Genomic DNA, 17,104 nt, shown 5'->3' on the forward strand with positions numbered 1-17,104 from the left:
TGCCACGTCCCCACAACACGGGCTGCAGGCAGGGTGCTCACTGCATCGTTTCTCTGTGTCCTGGGGGTGACCAACCCAGCAGTGTTTCTGCTGCGGTGCAGTGATCTGGTACCAGCAGGAGCAAAGAGGAGCTGCAGAGCTGAGAGCAGTAGTGCCTGGTGTGCATGCTCAGTGAGCCCCAGCACATGAGGCAGATTGAACCCTTCTGAATTGTCCCAAAGCTCTGCCCCTGTGCCTCTAGCAGAGCATCCTACACATGGCAGTAAGTGGCTGCAGCCTGCTGCAGGAGCTGCCTCCATTGCAATGCTGTCATGGCCTCAAGCTCTCTCAAGCTGCTACTGTTATTAAAATTTCTATTAACTTTTCTTCACATGAAAGTAATTAGAAGTGAACTTATTCCTGTCATTTGCCTAAAGCAAAAGTAAAATAAAATAAAATAAAATAATAAATTAAAATAAAATAAAATAAAAAAATCAAAACCAACAAGCTGCCAAACAGCAGCAACAGTAGCTTTCTTTTTTCCCACTAAAAAAAAATAAATGAACAATATTAGATGTGGCAAACTCGTTAACAACTTCATTAGCTCCCTCATTTCACTGATTAAATTCCATAATGTGCATTCAATAGAGACTGAGCAGAAATCAGTGGAAGCAGGTCCTTGCAGCTCAGCACAGCACAGGGCTGAGTGCCCCTGGTGGTGGGGCAGGACCTGGCAGTGCATTCCGTCCCCACTGCTCGTCCTGTGCCTGCAGCAGGAGGAGCATTTACATCCCAGTGCTGGGACGCTGTGGGCACGATGTCGTACATCTGAACGGCCCCATGGGGGTACACAGCAGCACTGCTGCACTTGCAAAGGTCTGGAGAGCAGGGCTGATGACATCTGTCCTCTGCCTGCTCGTCCTTGAGTTCTTTATATGGGTGCACACGTGCAGGTGGGACTTAGGGAGTTTAACTTTTTGCACCTTGGATTGTTGACCTTTATTTCCAATGAAAAGAGAGCAGTTGGCAGCATTGTCCAAAACACAGAAACCAAACCCCAACAGTATGAGTGCTGCTGCTGCTTCTTCCTGTGCATTGGTGACTCCAGCAGCTTCTCATATAGAATAGACTGCTCGTACCTTAGAAACGGGCTGGCTTAGAAGTGAATATGGCTCTATGATTTCATGACTCCATGACTCTGTGGTGATCCTGGATAAAAAAAACAAAACGGACATGCTTACCCTCTCTTTCATATCCTCCAACAATTAGGTCTGGTCCTCAGTGTAAGGTTTTGCCAGTGCTCCTGGAGAAGCTGGAAAAAGCAAACGTGTCAAATTGCTCATTTCAAGTGTAGTTCAGTGGTTTAAGACATGTTAAAACTGAAAAGTTCAGGTCACCCACCCGAGCATTTAGGGTCACCTCCATTTGAATGTCTGCTTAAATGCCTCTTCTGCTCTACTGCTCCGTCACTGGGTTGCAGCAAGTGATCATATATATTGCTCCAGCATCATATGTAGTAATATGAAACTGCAGAACATTAAATATTAAATTAAATTTTACCTTTAATAGACCATCGATTTATAATAATTGTAGCTCTACAATCCACTGAGTATTTGCAGAACTTCCCGACCAGAACACTTCCCAGGCATTGCAAGTGGTTCTCAGCACATCCCCATGCTGGCTGTGACCTAGGGGTGCAATTATCTCTGTCTAATAGAGGGGAGAAACAGGGGCAGCACTCAGTTTGACCTCTGGGCAATGGCTGTGGCCCCATGGCAGTGCCCACCAGCATGGATTCCCCCATGGCCATGCTGACAGCCGGGCTGGGCAGACACACACACATTTACAGTCCTTCACAGGAATGGGGCAGGAAACAGAAAATGCTGATATTAAACCAGCTGGGAGCATGAATGATGGCATCTTCAGCACACACTTGCAGTACTGCCAGATAACAACGTGTTTTCCGGGAGGTGCCTTGCAGTGAACTTATCATGGTTGTTGCAAGGGTTCTCCTCTTCGTTCAGGGAATGACTTGGGACGTATTTGAGGTTGAATTCCTCCAGCAATTTCAGCTCTAACAGTTTTAACCAGTGAACTGTGCACTGTAAATAAGATGGGGGCAAAGGAGCATTTCTCAAAACGGTAATTTCTGGGCTTTCCCAGGCTGAGGCTCCAGGAGCAACAAGCACACGTGCACTGTGTCAGCACCCACACCCCACAGCTCTCTGCTAAGCTCTTGTATTTACGGTTGGCACAGCACTGGTGGTTGTTAAACCCACGAACCAACTCAATGACCTAAAAAGCTGGGAAAGAAATGCGTGAACTGGAATAAAATGAGGATGGAAGGAGGGCAGGCAGTGGTGTCACAGGCAGCAGAACCCAAATTGCAGTCACTGTCTCTACCCCAGTGAACGCCATCGTGGCCCCAGCAGCCGTGCAGTCAGTGCCAGACACGAGGAGCAGGAGTGATGTGGGTGACTCCCACACCCCACAGTGCTCTTCTTTCTCTTCTTGCTCATTAAGGGTTTTTTTTTTCTTCCATCCTTATATAGGGGCTCAGTTAGAAGAAGAAATACCATACTGGATTAAATGAAGAAAAACTGTAATTTTAATTTAGAAGTTGTGTTTTCCACTCTCTCTAAAAATGTCTGTTTTTCCAGCCTTTGAATTTTTCCTTAGGTAATACCAGTGTACATAACAATATACTGTAATGGTTCCCAGTGCTGTTAGAAGAAGATGCTTTTATATTGAGAGATATTTCAGTTCACTGAGTGGAATATCAGAGGTTATAGAGCTGTGATCGGAGAAGGAGCGATAAAGATATATCAAGTTTCCCCCAAGTAAATGATGAAACTGTAGCAAATTAACACTGCTGGTGCCAGGTTGCCACTTTCCCCATCTTCTTTTCTGCTCATATTCATTCATCACGAAGCACACAGCATTTGTGAAAGGGCTGTGGTGTCAGTCACTTCTGTCTGCCAAGGGTCAGCACAATACCTGTGGGGGTTCAGCCTTCCTTTTTCATTGGAGAAATGGAAATCTACCTACATGCAATTCATTTTCTGTTTTCCAAACGCTAGTTTGTGTGATTTATAAATCAGCACAGTTAATGCCTCTTTCACTGCTTTAGAGACCTGGGGGGGACAGATGAGAGCAGTTCCCTGTGTTGAGGGAAGATAGGAATGTGAGGAAAGCAATGAGAAGAAGAGGTACTTGGAGCAGGGCTGGGTGATGATGGGCAGTGCAGGAGTGCTTTGGGATCAGGAAAGATGAGCCAAGCTCCAGCCACAAAGCAAAGCATTTCCAACTCTCTCTGCTTAGTGCCATACACACTGAGCATATGAGCACTGACTGAAAGGCAACGAGCTAGAAGACAAACAACAAAAGTAATGATGATGTCTGCCCTTCCCCATAGAGAACCATTACAGATGGCAGTGTACAATGATTGCAAATTAGATCATCTGTGTACCCGTTTATATTCCTAATTTGCCTACAACTTCAATACTCAATCAATAATAACAAAGCTGCTTTTAACTAAGATTGTTTTGCTGTCCTGGTGGCTTGTGGATATTTGATCGCACTGCAGAGCCCTAATATTGCACCATACACAGACTGACTTGTAATATACAACGCTCAAGGCCCGTATTCATATCTCAGTGTGAGCTCCTCGTGCCCTGCCCTGGCCAGCAGCCCCCAGCTGCCCCTCCTGCAGTCAGGTGGCTGTGCCATGGGCTAAGGACAGCTCGTTTACCGAGGCAAAGAGATGCACAAAAGGTCAAAAGTCTTGGTAGTGAAACATTGAATAAGACTATGAAAATGAACTGAATTATCAAGGGAAAGAAGAAAAGAAACAGAAGAATATGGAAATCAGAAGCTCTGACCTTTAGAAGATGTGCAGTTTGCAATGCCAAAATAAAGCCACGTGGGAAGATCCAGCCTCCAGTTTCAGCATGGTTGAATATTTTGCCAACACACAGTTTGTTGTGACTTGCTGGCATCCATTTCCGTTTGCCTTTATGATGGTTGAATGCAGCATGCTTGATATCAGAATAAGGCTCGAGACTGAAGAATAGAAAGGCAGATTCTGATACAAGTTTCATGTCCCATGGACTGCTCATTGCTGGAGGCAAACAGCATAGGAAGGAATCCTCAAGGTCGGTAACAAATCAACACGTCATGCTTAATCTGCACAACAATAAGTTATGCAGAAAAGTCTCCAGTTCTGACAAAACAGAAAATAAGTCAAATTTTTAAGGCCGTTTGCATCAAGTTAAAAACCAGGTGGTCAATAGGCTTTCAGCAACATGCCGAGCAGATATCATCTAGCTCTTGTAACTGATAGGAGTGGTATAACCATACCTGTGCCACGTGGTTTTCCTGGCAGAGGACACTCTGAGTGTGTCCACTGGGGCTGCAGGAACACTTCCATTCGTGGACACATCTCAGATGCTGCATTTGGCCCCAGCACCTGCTCCAGCCCAGGGCTCACACAGGAGCAGAGGGCTCCAGCACACGGGATGGGGCTGTTCAGAGCAGGCCTTTGCCTTTCCAGTGTCAATCAGAGGGTGGAAGAGCAGTTCATGTGCTTCACATGGAAGTAACAAAACCATTTATCTCACTTTGGAGAGGAGTGACTTGGTGCAAGCAAATGGTGTATTTGTTCACAAAGGCCAGCACCTGAAACACCAAATGCCTTCTACTGTTCCAGCAAAGACTTCTCTGATTTCTGTGGATCACCCAAGGTTAAAGTTAGAGGAGATATACGAACTTTACACATTCTGCCACCAGAAAGGAAAGGTTTTTGTGAATTACTGGAAGCACTGATCTTTTCCTTTGTCTAACATGTATTCAAAGATGTCAAAAACCAAAGAAAAAGGTTTGATCTCTTTCTTTTCTTTGTAGAATTATGAGCATTTATAATTGAAAGCATTTATAATTGAAAAGCAGGCACGAGGGCTGGGCAGGATCAGAACAGTGGGTGCGTATGGCTCTGAGTAGGGAACTTCCAGGCTCTGTGTAAATGGGCATGGTATTTTGTTACTTGCTAAATCAGATAGACAGAAAAATGAACAGGGAAGTGCAGAAAGAAATGGAAATAAGAGAATTCAAGGCGAAGAAGGGTGATGAATAAAAGCCTTGTTCACTATGCAGCATTATGTAAGAGCATTAATGGATGGCAAAGGTTGCCACCACTTCTTGTCCAGCATCCTGCTGAATGTAGATGATGTTACATGAACGAGCACCAGTGGATAAACAAGTACAAATCCTCCACAGAAAATACATCATGGGTTACCCATGCAAATTCCTTGCCTTGGTGTGCTGTGCCCTTTTAGGCCTTAGTTTCCCTTGAGAAAACCTGCCTGCGGGTATCAGCTGTCCCCCCATGGGTGAGGCAGGGCGGGCAACATCCCCACAGCCAACACAAACCAAGCGACAAACAAAAATGGAGATGAACCCAGGCTCAAGAATTCAGGTGACTTCAGCAGCAGTGGTACAAATCAGCAACAAGGATGTCCCCCAGCTCCAAGTGGTGCAATCCACAGAATGGCAGTTTAGTCTGAGGAAAAGAACAGTCAGGACTAGCACTGAAAAGGTTAAGTGTAATACCTGCAGCACGATAGCGTGGGAATTATTAAAATAAGGATGATAATTATACGTAATTATAATTATAAAATAATTAGTATTATAAAAATATTAATTAGAATTTTTACATGCTGAGTTGTCCCCAGATTTCTCTACAATTATCGCTGTATTATAATTACATTATTGTTAGAGAAAAATAAAGCGCTGTTTGATCTTGTCCCAAGTGTGTGCATGTGGGGAGAGAAGGGGAGAGGGGAAGAAAGCTCTTTTGAAGTATAAATCTATCATTTTTGGGGATGTGAATTTAAATGAAGCCAGTTTGTGCCTCGGCGTGTCTGTTGAGCAGGAAGCAATTTTTATGTATGATACAAATTCTTATTTGCTCGTGGCTACAGTTGGAAGCATGCATCAGGAAAGTGCACACAAAGGCTGTGTTCCCATTGCCTGCCTCCATTTCAGTCTTCACCAGGAAAAACTGAGCAATACCAAACACCATTCAATCGTTTCCAAGCTAACTATGTGAGCACAAAAAGCCCTTTCAGCAGGGCAGTGGTCCTGGCCACGTACGGATATGAGGCAACTGCTAGAGAAAACAAGATCACCAACATCACCATGGGTGCTCAGTGAGCACTCTACAACCAAGTGCACCTTTCCCTGAAGAGTGGAGCCTCATCCAGGGGAGATCAGACATGGGATGCCCCAAAGCACCAGATCCCTATCCCTATCCCTATCCCAGTCCCTGTCCCTGACCCTGACCTTACAACCCATCGCAGCAGTCCCATGCGATGCTGTGGGTCAGCAGTCGGTAACGTGTGAAAAAGCAGCAAAAAAGAATATTTCCTTTCTGGGCTGGAGAAAATCAATTACAGTGGTAACAAAAAGGGGCCAAGCACTATGCTGCTTCAGTTACCTCATTCTCTGGAAAAAAATCCGCTCCAGAAATCTCTCAGCAGCTCTGTAATCGTGATGGATGGTGGCATACTCAGTGAATAATCCCTGCATAAGGTGCTGAAGCCCTTCAGCTAATGCCAGTGTCCGTGCTTGACTAGTTCATTTCTTTCCTCTCTTTTGCTCTCTCTCTCTTTTTTTTTTTTTTTTTTTTTGAAACTACAAATCAATTGTTGGTTATTTATTTGTTATTTCATATTTATACAAGAAAGAAATATTTCTCCCCTAAAGCAAATCAAGGATAGAATAACAACCCCGGAAAGGTCAGCATCTATCCGGTTTGTTAATTGAATCTGTCTTCAGAGCCACAATGCCAATACTTCAAGGGCGAGAAAGGGCAGGGATATAATAATAATAGGAGTAAATGTCTTTGTACGAACTGGAATTGATAGTGGATAGGCTCAAGACAAGTGCAGCCTGAGCTTCAAATCTTCTCTCAAGAAGCCATCTAGTCCTTGGAAATTTTGTCATTTTTCTCAAGGCAAATGGTTCCACGCGGCTGTAATCCTCTATGGCTTGTCCCAGGGGTGTGAATTACTGTTAATGCCTCTGTTATTTACAGCCTGCTCAACTCCTAACAAAAAGATCCTCCAGGAGTTTCACATAGTTTACTGAAATTGGTTTGTTCTGTTTTCCTGTGCATAAAGTACCTGGTATTTCTGTGTGGGCTGAGCTGCCACAGTACTGGTGAAGAAAGGACAAAAAGAGGCCCTGGAAGTGTCTGCCTGGTGATGGGTGCTGCACAGCTCCTTGCTGCTGCAACCCTGGGCTAAGGACCAGCACCTCTGGGCTTCACAGAACTTCCAGCACCTATAGACGTCAAACATTCCCATATGTTTGCAGCTGGCGCATTTAGGATGCTGCTCCCTGAAGCCCCGGGGGCCGCAGGGCTCAGTGGGATGCACTCAGCTTCATGGGATCGTAGAATCATGGAACCATTAAGGCTGGAAAAGCCCTCTGAGATGCTCAGAGTCCCAGCCACCCCACTGTGCCCACTGCCCACACCCCTCAGTGCCACATCCCCATGGGTCTGAACACCCCCAGGGATGGGGAACCCCCAGCCCTGTGCAGCTGTGCCATGGCTGGCTGCTCTGCAGGGAAGAAATTGCTCCTGATACCCAACCTGGATTTGATGCATCTCCTGTGCTTCGTCTTCCTTTCTTCTGGCCTATTTTTGCTGAAAAAGAACTCAGATCTTTGCAAATGAGAACGGCTACTTAACTTGGAAATTAGCAGTCCTGCGTTCATGGTGGAGTAGTTGTGCTTCACAGCAAGTCTCTAATTCTAGCAAACTTTGACTAAAGTCAGGGCAGGTTATTCGGGGACGTAGTTGACAAAAGAATTTGATTATTCGGGTGTTAACAAGGGATTTTTTTTCATGTTAATTTATTTGGACAAGTTATTACTGTAAGGGACTCAGAACTGCAAACATCTCATCAATTGTAAGAGCCAGTTAAATGAAATCCATTGGAGGAAAGGCACTGCTCTTGTTTATAACTTGTTGAAGGACATCTACCGGATTAAGATAATTCTGGTCCAACAAATAAACTAATCCTGTAAAGAGGGGGAAAGAAATCCTTTTGTTTTATTCCATAAGGATGCTCACGAGTAACTGATTTCTTGCATCATAATTAAATGCTTACTTAAGGGAAACAAGCAGGAGCTTGTAAGTAAGAAATCAGATTAACGCACGTGAGGACCGAACAGTCCCCCCAGCCCCGGCTTGTCACACGGTCCCAGCATTGTGGCACATTTACCCTTGCAGTGACAAAGAGTGGTAGCAAACCCCCAAAACCTGAGCATCCTCCTGCCCCCGCCCTGCTCCTGCAGCCAGATTCAGGCTGTGATCCCACTGACAGGCATCATGTGGACACCACCGCCACCCGAGCCCCGAAGCTGCCCATCTTCCCCATCCTCTGAATACATTTAACCACAGTGACTGCATAAATGATTTCAAACTATTTTAAAACTGAAACGTGCTCTACTGCATATCTCATTTAACTTCCAAATACTCACGGAACTATATTTACCCTGCTATGTAAGTTTCTCGTTTCCCATTAAATAAGGTGGTTAATTCCATTTGCCCATTTCTTGTACTAAGTTTTCACCTAATTATCACAGCTAGATAAAAAATAGCGCTGCCTTCCTGACCTCTATTATGCATCACTAAGTTAAATGATAAAGACACTGCCTGAATATGCTCCTGGAGGGGTAAAATGGTGGCTGTTGCAGTGCCCATTTCAGTGGGACGTGGCAGGACTCACTGGCAGCCTGCATCACGCAGTAGCAACACGTGAGTGGTGGGGTAAGTTCCCTGACCTCTGGATTTTGTTTGCAGCAGGTCAAATGAAAGTTGTTATTGATGTCATTGGTCTGGCTCTGACCTTCATCCACTTGTTCACAGGTGGGGGGGTCCTTTTGTTAAGCCAGTTGAGGGGACCCCCTCCCAACTTCTGCTTTTCCACAGCGTATGACAGATATGAGGCCGGCTCCCTATAACTGCAGTGGTGTAAGCAGCAGTGGGATGGGCAGGGGCCAGGGGCTGTGCTACTGCCAGTGCTGTGGGCACTGCTTGTCACCTCTCCATCAGCACTGCTGGGGGCTGCAGCTTGCATCAGAGTGCTGGTGCTCCACACAGTGTCCGAAAAAGCTGCTTGCTCTGGGATCAAACAGCTCGCTTTATAATTGGGAACGATAGAAGCTAAATGAAAGCAAGGAAGGAACGGTTACAGTGAGTTTCCAATTTAGTCTGGCAAAATCACAACTGCCCGTGGGTTGATCTCACCAGTGATTTCACACCAGCTTGATTGCATAGTAGCCATGAAGTTTTCCAAGTTTTCAAGTAATGCGTTGGAGAACAGCCTTAGATTTACCTGCGTGTGCACTGACTTTCCATCTGGCATTCCAGCTCCTCTTGTTGGGTCTGGAGGAATGCTCACCACTGCCATCCACGTTAGTAGAACTTCTCCCATTCCTACAGACCTCCAGGCATGAGGCAGCTGGCCAGATGTGCTGAGCTTCAGCAGCACAGCAGCATTTTGGTCATGGATTTGCTGCACGTTCCCACGTTTGGTTGCTTTGCAGCCTAATAAGAAATATAATAATAATAAAAAATAAATAAAAATCTACTGTTGTTTTATTGTATTATTACTGTATTGTTAAGGCAGCTTTAGTGTCTGAAATCAATAAAAATGATTGTTTAGAAATCAATACGGAATGCAGTGATATAGTCAACTGAAATTAAAATAAGACTAATTGAGATGCCTGCCAAGCGTGAGCATTATAAATTGGACGGGGTGGGGGAGCAGGTCTCTCCTTGAGCAAAGTCCTGTCCAATTTGCATCACAGGGCCACCAGTGCTGCCAGCACAGCCTTTGTGTGAGGCAGCAGAGAGCCTGGAAGTGAAATCTCTCCTTCATTCAGCTCCCAAATTGATGGCATCGCCTCTCCAGCGAGCAGGAACACAGCATTAAGCACGCTATGGGTTTCATTGTGGTCAGCACAGAAACAAGAGAAGTACTCCAATACTCCTCATTACACATACCTGCAGGTAAAATGTAATCTTCCAGAATGGTTTGGCCTTCAGGTGTAAAACAAAGACATGCTGTGGTGTTTTGGTGGTGATGGTTTGGTGGTTCTGGCAATACCAGAGCCCATCATGGTCCTCTGCTTTCAGAGTGTGCCATCCCAGCATGGAGCTGGATGTGCTCGTGGCATTCACATGATGAGCAAAACCTGGCTCCTCTGAACTAAGCTCTCTTCCTGGAAGTTTCCTTTGTAAAGGACTGCGCTTTCATGGGGAAAACAGTTGATTCTTGTGTGCTTCAATTGCTTAAAGGTGTTTCTCTTGAAGCACACAGAGGACAGCAAGTGGTGTATTGTTTCTTTTTATAAAGGGAGACCTGTACTGATGGCTGGCCACAACCACCGCTGAGAGAGGCGGTGGAGATGTAAAGCAAGCACCATTTTCTTAACAAATGATGATGATCATACTGGTGAACGTGTCCTCACAACGCTGTGTTTGTGTTGCTGAGCTTCTGCCGAGCGTTAATGCGTCGATTGCCAGGTGACGTCAGAGGGAACAGATTGGAAATGCTCAGTCTGACAGACAAGCGGACCACATTAATATGGTTTTGCACTTTTCAGATAATGATCTTTTTCTTAATAGTGCTTTAATGTAGCCTAGAGGTCATATGCTTCCATTTCCACTCAATGTTTTTCTATTGTAGAACATAAAAATGATCTATTGACTCCGCACAGCGTCAGGTCTAACATGCAGGGCTAATGGCACTTGGATGAATCATTAATGCTTTTCCTATTGTCATCTTGACAGTTCCCCGGGAGTTGTTTTCAGTGTCAAGCTTTAGCTGGGCTTGGTGAAATGTTCTGTGTTAAGAAGATGCATTACTTCTGTTTCCCCCCATCCATTATGCAGGCACGGCCCAAGACAGTAAGAATACTATTTATTTTGCGTGCTATTAATAATCAGTGATTATCAGAAAGGCCAAGGGAACGTACTTTGACAGCTGTGCAAACCGGTCCAGTGAGCATGCCCAGAATGCAGTGCTGTGTCCACAGTGGAGACCAGATCCAGGCAGGGACTGCAGCCAAAATCAAGAATGTGGTGTTCCCTGAAAGGGCAAAACACAAGGACGTGGAGCCTGGTAAGGGCTGGTGTGCTTCAGCTGCAGCTGACTGAGAAACACAACTTCTGACTTCGTCCAGTGAAGAACAGCGTGCATCCAGCAGACACCAATGCTCCCATTAAAGCTCTAGAGCTAATTAAACTAATTACACACATGAGGCTGGCAAATTGCTGGAACATCACAGTGAAAAAAGCCTTACATAATTCAAAGGGGCAATGATATTTAAACATAAAATTGCTGGAAAAGGATATGGAAATGAAATGTAGCAATCCATTAGCAAAAATTACACTCCCTTAAACCAAGACTTCTTTTAATGTCAGGTTGATAATTTTTCTATTACATAAAATGTAACACAAAAGTTGCATTAGAGTTAATAAACACATCTTCACTGAATCATTACACTCCTCTACATTTGGATGCCAGCAACGACCGTCTCATTTGGTGGATAGATCTATGTATTATATGGTACGAGGCAGTAAAACACAACAAAAAACATGATGTCAGCAAATGGATAAATGTATGAAAGATGGGTGTGAGTCACACAAGGGAACAACAGAGGCAATGCAGGGCTGCATACCACCAATTTGCTGCCAGTGCTACGTGATGGCAAGTCCATGGCTGCCTGCAGGGACGGTGCCCGGGCAGCAGTAAGACCTGGCAGTCACACCACGCACAACAGCCATCCTATTGCAGTCACTCCCTCAGTTACAAGCACAGCTCACCTCTTTTCCCTACTTCTATTCATTCAAGCACACGCTCGTTTCACTTCAATTAATGTCAGCGTTATGTATTTCTTAACGACTGTACTGAATTAGCATTTCTTGCATAACATAGAGGCACATTTGTTCTGGCGAAGAAGAGTGTAGCTCTACACTGTGTTTTATATTCGTGTATATCACCAAAATTTACATTGTGTGGAGGAAGTTTCCATTTGGCTCTGCTAACAAGCTGTTGGCTGTTTATCAGAGCATCTACAACGGGAGCTGGAATTAAAAAGTAATTCAGGAAAACTTCATCAGCTTTTTGTCAGTCCCTGCTGGTTCCTGCCTACCTTGCAAGCCCCCATGCGTCACACCTGAGCCCCTGAACAGCACTGCTGTTGGTGAGAGCAGAGCTGTGGGTGCGCTCAGCATCGCCTGCCTCACCTGGGAGCAATGGCAGCGAGCTTTGCATGGAGATTTGCAATTTCAATGGGAACGGCCCTAATAAACCTGAGAAGCACGGGCCCTGGAATTCAGTTATGAGGTGCAGTAGCAGTACATCAATGTCACCCTTTATATTATGGCCTAGAAAAACGGTTGTGTTAAGCACTACCCAGGTCCTCAGAGACTGGACAATTATTTTTCAAGCGTTATAAGCCCTGACAGCTTTAGCAACAGCACTCTATTCCAGCATTGTAACAAAGGCCCATCGAGCACCTCTGAGGTGAATATATCAGGTGAATATACAAGCAATGCAGAACACACCTGTGGCTCTGCAGCTGTCCTGTTTGGCCCTGGCACGCTGATAACGAGGTTCTGTGTGCCTCCCCCATGTGCCCCAGGTGCTACCATGAGTCCAGGAGGGCCATGGCTCAGCTGCCATGCCTGTGCTCCAGCTCCTCCCAGCCATACACTCCTTACTCTGCAAAGCAAGCCCATAGGATAGGAATGCTCCACCACTTGGATGACACCAGCCTGCTCCCAGCCTGGGGAGTGTCACCTCGGGTTAACAGCTCAGCCAAACCAGCAGCAGCTGGAAAAAAGAAAAAGAATAAATAAATAAATAAATAAAGGAAAAGATGGAAAAGCCAATCTCCTCCTTAAATAAGTATAACAGCACCACTGGGCCTCGCCTCAATGATCCCGTGCTTGCAGGTTGCATTTTTTCCTCTTTTTGCAGCAATAAGTCAGGTTAAGCATAACGTAGATGACACTCAACAGGTTCCAGAAAGACAAATAAACAGAAATTCCCTTGTAACCGATTCCTCTTTTTCCCATCAGAGAAAGCAAGGAGAAGTCGGTCTGCTGGAAACCCGTGTATGTATGACTGCCAGTGTTTAAAGATACTCTGTACTTATAACTGCAGAAGAAATTGCCCTGCTATCTTTCCATTTCTCCTTGACATGCATCCAAAAGAACGTCAATATTTCTGTTAAGGCATTGCTAGACTTGACTGCTGTGAAGCCACTATTATTCTCCCCTTTCCTTTAATTATTTTCTTCTGTATATAGAAATTTGTTTTCCTCAGCTGATAAATATCATCAATTTAAGGAATGCTACTATCACATAACCGCGCGGATATATTTAGCATATAGAAAGTGTGTTCTCCCTTTGTCATTATAATAGAAATACAACTTGATTTATAATGATGCTACTGTCTCCCACAACCCATTCATTTTCTCCAGTGGAAAGGGTGTAGGTGAAGAGAAGAGAGGAGGTGGCAATGGCAGAGCGTTCCACTGCTGGTTCTTGCTGCAGATTGCCCCTGTGGCTCTCTGAAAAGGGTGAGGTACCCTGAGGCCCTCTGAACCCGGGGTGGGATGTAAGGGTTTGAGGCTTGCTCCTCTCTGTCATACCTCCCAAGCCACCGTGCAGGTACCTGAGCATCCTCCCTCCCAGTGGTGCCCCATCAGAGCAGCTGGGATCAGCTCGCCCTGCTCCTGGGAAGGGTTTCTCTGCTTGCTTTGCAGAGCAGCAGCTGCAATTTTTGTCAGCTGAGAGGTGAGAGCTGCCCATCCTGCATCCTCTCCCCCACTGGGCCCCTTCCTGCTCCTGTTTGCAGCCCCCAGCATGCAGAGTCCAGCTGCTCTGCAAAGAGGACCAAGGGATGGCACCATTCATCTGAGCTCACTCCCCACGCTGGCAGTGCTGCAGCAGCTGAAAAAGCCTCTCACTGGGACAGGGAAATTTCAGTCCCTGGCTGTGATGCCCATTTGACGTAATGAACTGAAAGCCAGATTGAGCTCCACTGACAAACACACCTGTAATTTACCTCTGCTGCTCAATGGATTACACATCTGAGGAAGCTTCTGTCCATCTCCACAGCTGCTGCTCACAGGGCACTGTGCCTTAGCCAGTGCTCTCCATCGGTGACTCCAACATTTGCAGACTCTCAGTCTTTTCCCCCAACCCTGTGCTCTGTTCTGAAACGGACGCTCAGAAACACACACAACTTGTTTTTTTTTTTCCATCTTCCTTTTGTAAGGGAAGCATTTGTTTAACGAGACATTGATGGATCTGGGCTGCCAGCTGGAATTGTCTCAGTGGTTTTGTGGGTTTACAGTGGCCGCTTTTATTCTCCAGCTATGGGTCTCCAGCCCACAGTTTACATGCTAAAGCCCTTATGTGATTTCTGCCCCGCTTCTTCCAGTATCTCTTAGTGCTCTGAGGTCCTTGGGGATGCCCTGCTGCTGGCACTGCTCTGCTTCCACACACAGCATCCAGGCTGTGGGGTTCACCACAACCTATAGCAAACATTTTTGGCTCGAGTAGTAAATCTTCAAAACAATTTACTGCCATTTCTTGTATTTTTTGACTCACCTTGAATATTCAGGTGGAATTTGAAGTGCTTTTCAGTGTGCTGATTCTGTTCTGTGTTTAATTCGTTCTTCAACAGAGGCCTTTTTCCACTGACTGTGACTTGAAGCAATGCATGTGCATCAGGTGCAGGTATGGCACGATGTGTGGCACTGTATGAAGTACCATGCTTTTTCCTAAGGAAGCACAGTTGTTGTGTGTCCCGGACCTGTCTCCCTACAAGACAAAAGAAGATGCCCCAAGTGACAGCACCCGACTGCAGCCCAGGCATGGTCCCCATGCACTGTGCCCTGCCCTGCCCTGGGCTGCTGGGCACTACCGGGGCACACCGACAGCCACAGGGGATGTGATTGGCAGCCAGCAGGTTGGGGCAAAGTCTGCCCTGTGTTGGCTGGAAACTGCTGCTCTTCCATCTACATAAAAATGAATCACAGCCATAATGCCTATCTTCTATACTCCTTCTAATTAGAAGCAACAATCAAACTGTCCACATACTTAGACATCTTCATTTTTGCTCCAGTCTCCCCTATTCGTGGATATATGGACCATCAGTTATTAAAAAACCCTTCTCTTTCTTATATAAATATTCACTAGATGCAGCTTCTTTTGTCTGCACAATAAATATTACGGGGAAGCTCACCAGGAAATTAGAGCAGAGCCTGCAGCTGGCTGTCCTCGGATGATGTACTGCGAATGAACCGCGTCCTGTGGGGATTATTCCAGTCCCCGAACATCATACTTCTTGTATCTGAACATCAAAATATGCTTTCTTCCAACTCCAGACAACGGTACACATATAAATTCTCTAATGGATTTTCTGTTCAGCTGTCACTGTGGCTGATCCAGCAGACAGAAGTATATCAGCCACATCCACTCATATTAAAAGTACCGTAACATTCCCAAAGTTGCTTTGAATTTGGTTTGATGGTCTGAGATTGTAAGTAATATCCAAAATCACATACTAAGCACTTTCTTTTAAACTCCTTCAACTGGTGTCATCCACCTGGACGTGCACCAGGCCTTAGGCACGGTCCCACACTGCATCCTTATCTCTAAGTGGGAGAGATAGAGGTTTGAGGGGTGGATTATTCAGTGGGTATGGAGTTGGTTGGGTGGTCACAGCCAGAGGACGATGGTAGTCAGCTGCTGGGGTGGCCATGGGGATGCTCAGAGGGCTGGAGCACCTCTCCTATGGAGACAGGCAGAGGGAGCTGGGAGTGCTCAGCCTGGAGAAGAGAAGGCTGCAGGGGGACCTCGTTGCAGCTCCCCTGTGGCTGAGGAAAGCTGTACAGCTGCTCCCCCCACAGGTTTCCCACCCACGAGGACTCAGCTTGCAGCTGGAGGTGACTGCTTTAGAAATGCACTTTCCTGCCCCCTACTTCTTGGGGAATGAGCTCAGAAGGTGTTAGTGCATTCTTGAACAAGTTGTCCTTACCTTCAGGTGGGACAGTGGCACAGGACTGAACGCTGGAGTGGTTTGGAAGGATAAAAGGGGGTCTGCTCTCCATCCATCAGCAGCTATGCCGCGTTCATCAGTGTCACAAAAGCTGCTCCTGGCTCCCATCTGGCCCAGGTCCAGCCTGCGCTGGGGCTGCTATATTGGTTTTGGATAGATTAGCTCTTGGTTAGTCTTTAGCTGTCTCACGGAGGAATTATTGCACTATAATACAGACTGTAATTACATGCTCACATGATATTTTTTCCATTCAATGCACAGGATGGAAATGTATGGAGAAGCGTTAAGGTTACAGGGACAAAAGTAAATTTGACCTTAAGGTGCCTGCATCTAAAAAGCCTTCCTGTTGGTGCAGCTTATCAAGAACTCCATTAATTGCCCAGAGGACAGATCTGCCAGGCTGCACATAGCAGCCGAGCAGGCAGAGCTTCTGCCCTGAGAGCTGCATGAGTGAAATTCAGCCCTGGACACACTCAGAAGTTAGGAGAGAGCAATGCTACCAGCAGCTGGGAGAAGAGGGGACAGCCCTCAGCAGTGGTGTTTGCGCATCTCCCTCTGATTCCTCCTTTGCCTGCACCTGAAGCATCCCTTGCTCTGCAGAATTGTTTTCTGCACAGCCCCACAGCTCCATGTGCACATCCTGCTCCTCCCAGGGATGTGTTGAAGCCGAGGACAACAGTTTTGCAGCAACACCATTCCATGTTTCTACAGCACCTAAGCTGATTTCTGGCCCAGCTCTTCCCCTGTTTTCCTCCTGCAGGGGCAGTGCTTGTGCTGCTGGTGCCTCTGCTCAGCAGTGCTCCTGGACCACCAGCAAGCACTCCAGTATCACTCTTACTGCAGCTCATTACACCGAAATCCCATTTTCAAGGCCATTATCTTCATTTTTGTCATTTGAGGAGTGCTATAGCCTGCCTCAGCTCTTAATGTTCCCGTGGGAAAACCAGCTGAGGCAACAACAGCAACAGAGCAAA

General features: G+C 46.0%; 1 protein-coding gene and 1 long non-coding RNA gene across 2 annotated transcripts in view; both read right to left on the minus strand.

The window, feature by feature from the left end:
• The window catches only part of GLRX3 (glutaredoxin 3), a 294,370-nt gene that overhangs the window by 98,436 nt on the left and 178,830 nt on the right, over window positions 1-17,104 (minus strand). The gene's annotated exons all lie outside the window — the stretch shown is intronic.
• On the minus strand, window positions 12,851-16,260 carry LOC136054670 (uncharacterized). The gene is made up of 3 exons (XR_010622762.1): window positions 16,110-16,260; window positions 14,678-14,890; window positions 12,851-12,890 (listed from the first exon to the last, which is right to left on the minus strand). It is a non-coding gene; the product is annotated as an uncharacterized LOC136054670 (long non-coding RNA).

Source organism: Cyrtonyx montezumae, unplaced genomic scaffold, assembly GCF_038088225.1.
Source record: "Cyrtonyx montezumae isolate F1298 unplaced genomic scaffold, pur_monq_1.0 scaffold_4, whole genome shotgun sequence".
NCBI classification, from domain to species: Eukaryota; Metazoa; Chordata; class Aves; order Galliformes; family Odontophoridae; genus Cyrtonyx; species Cyrtonyx montezumae.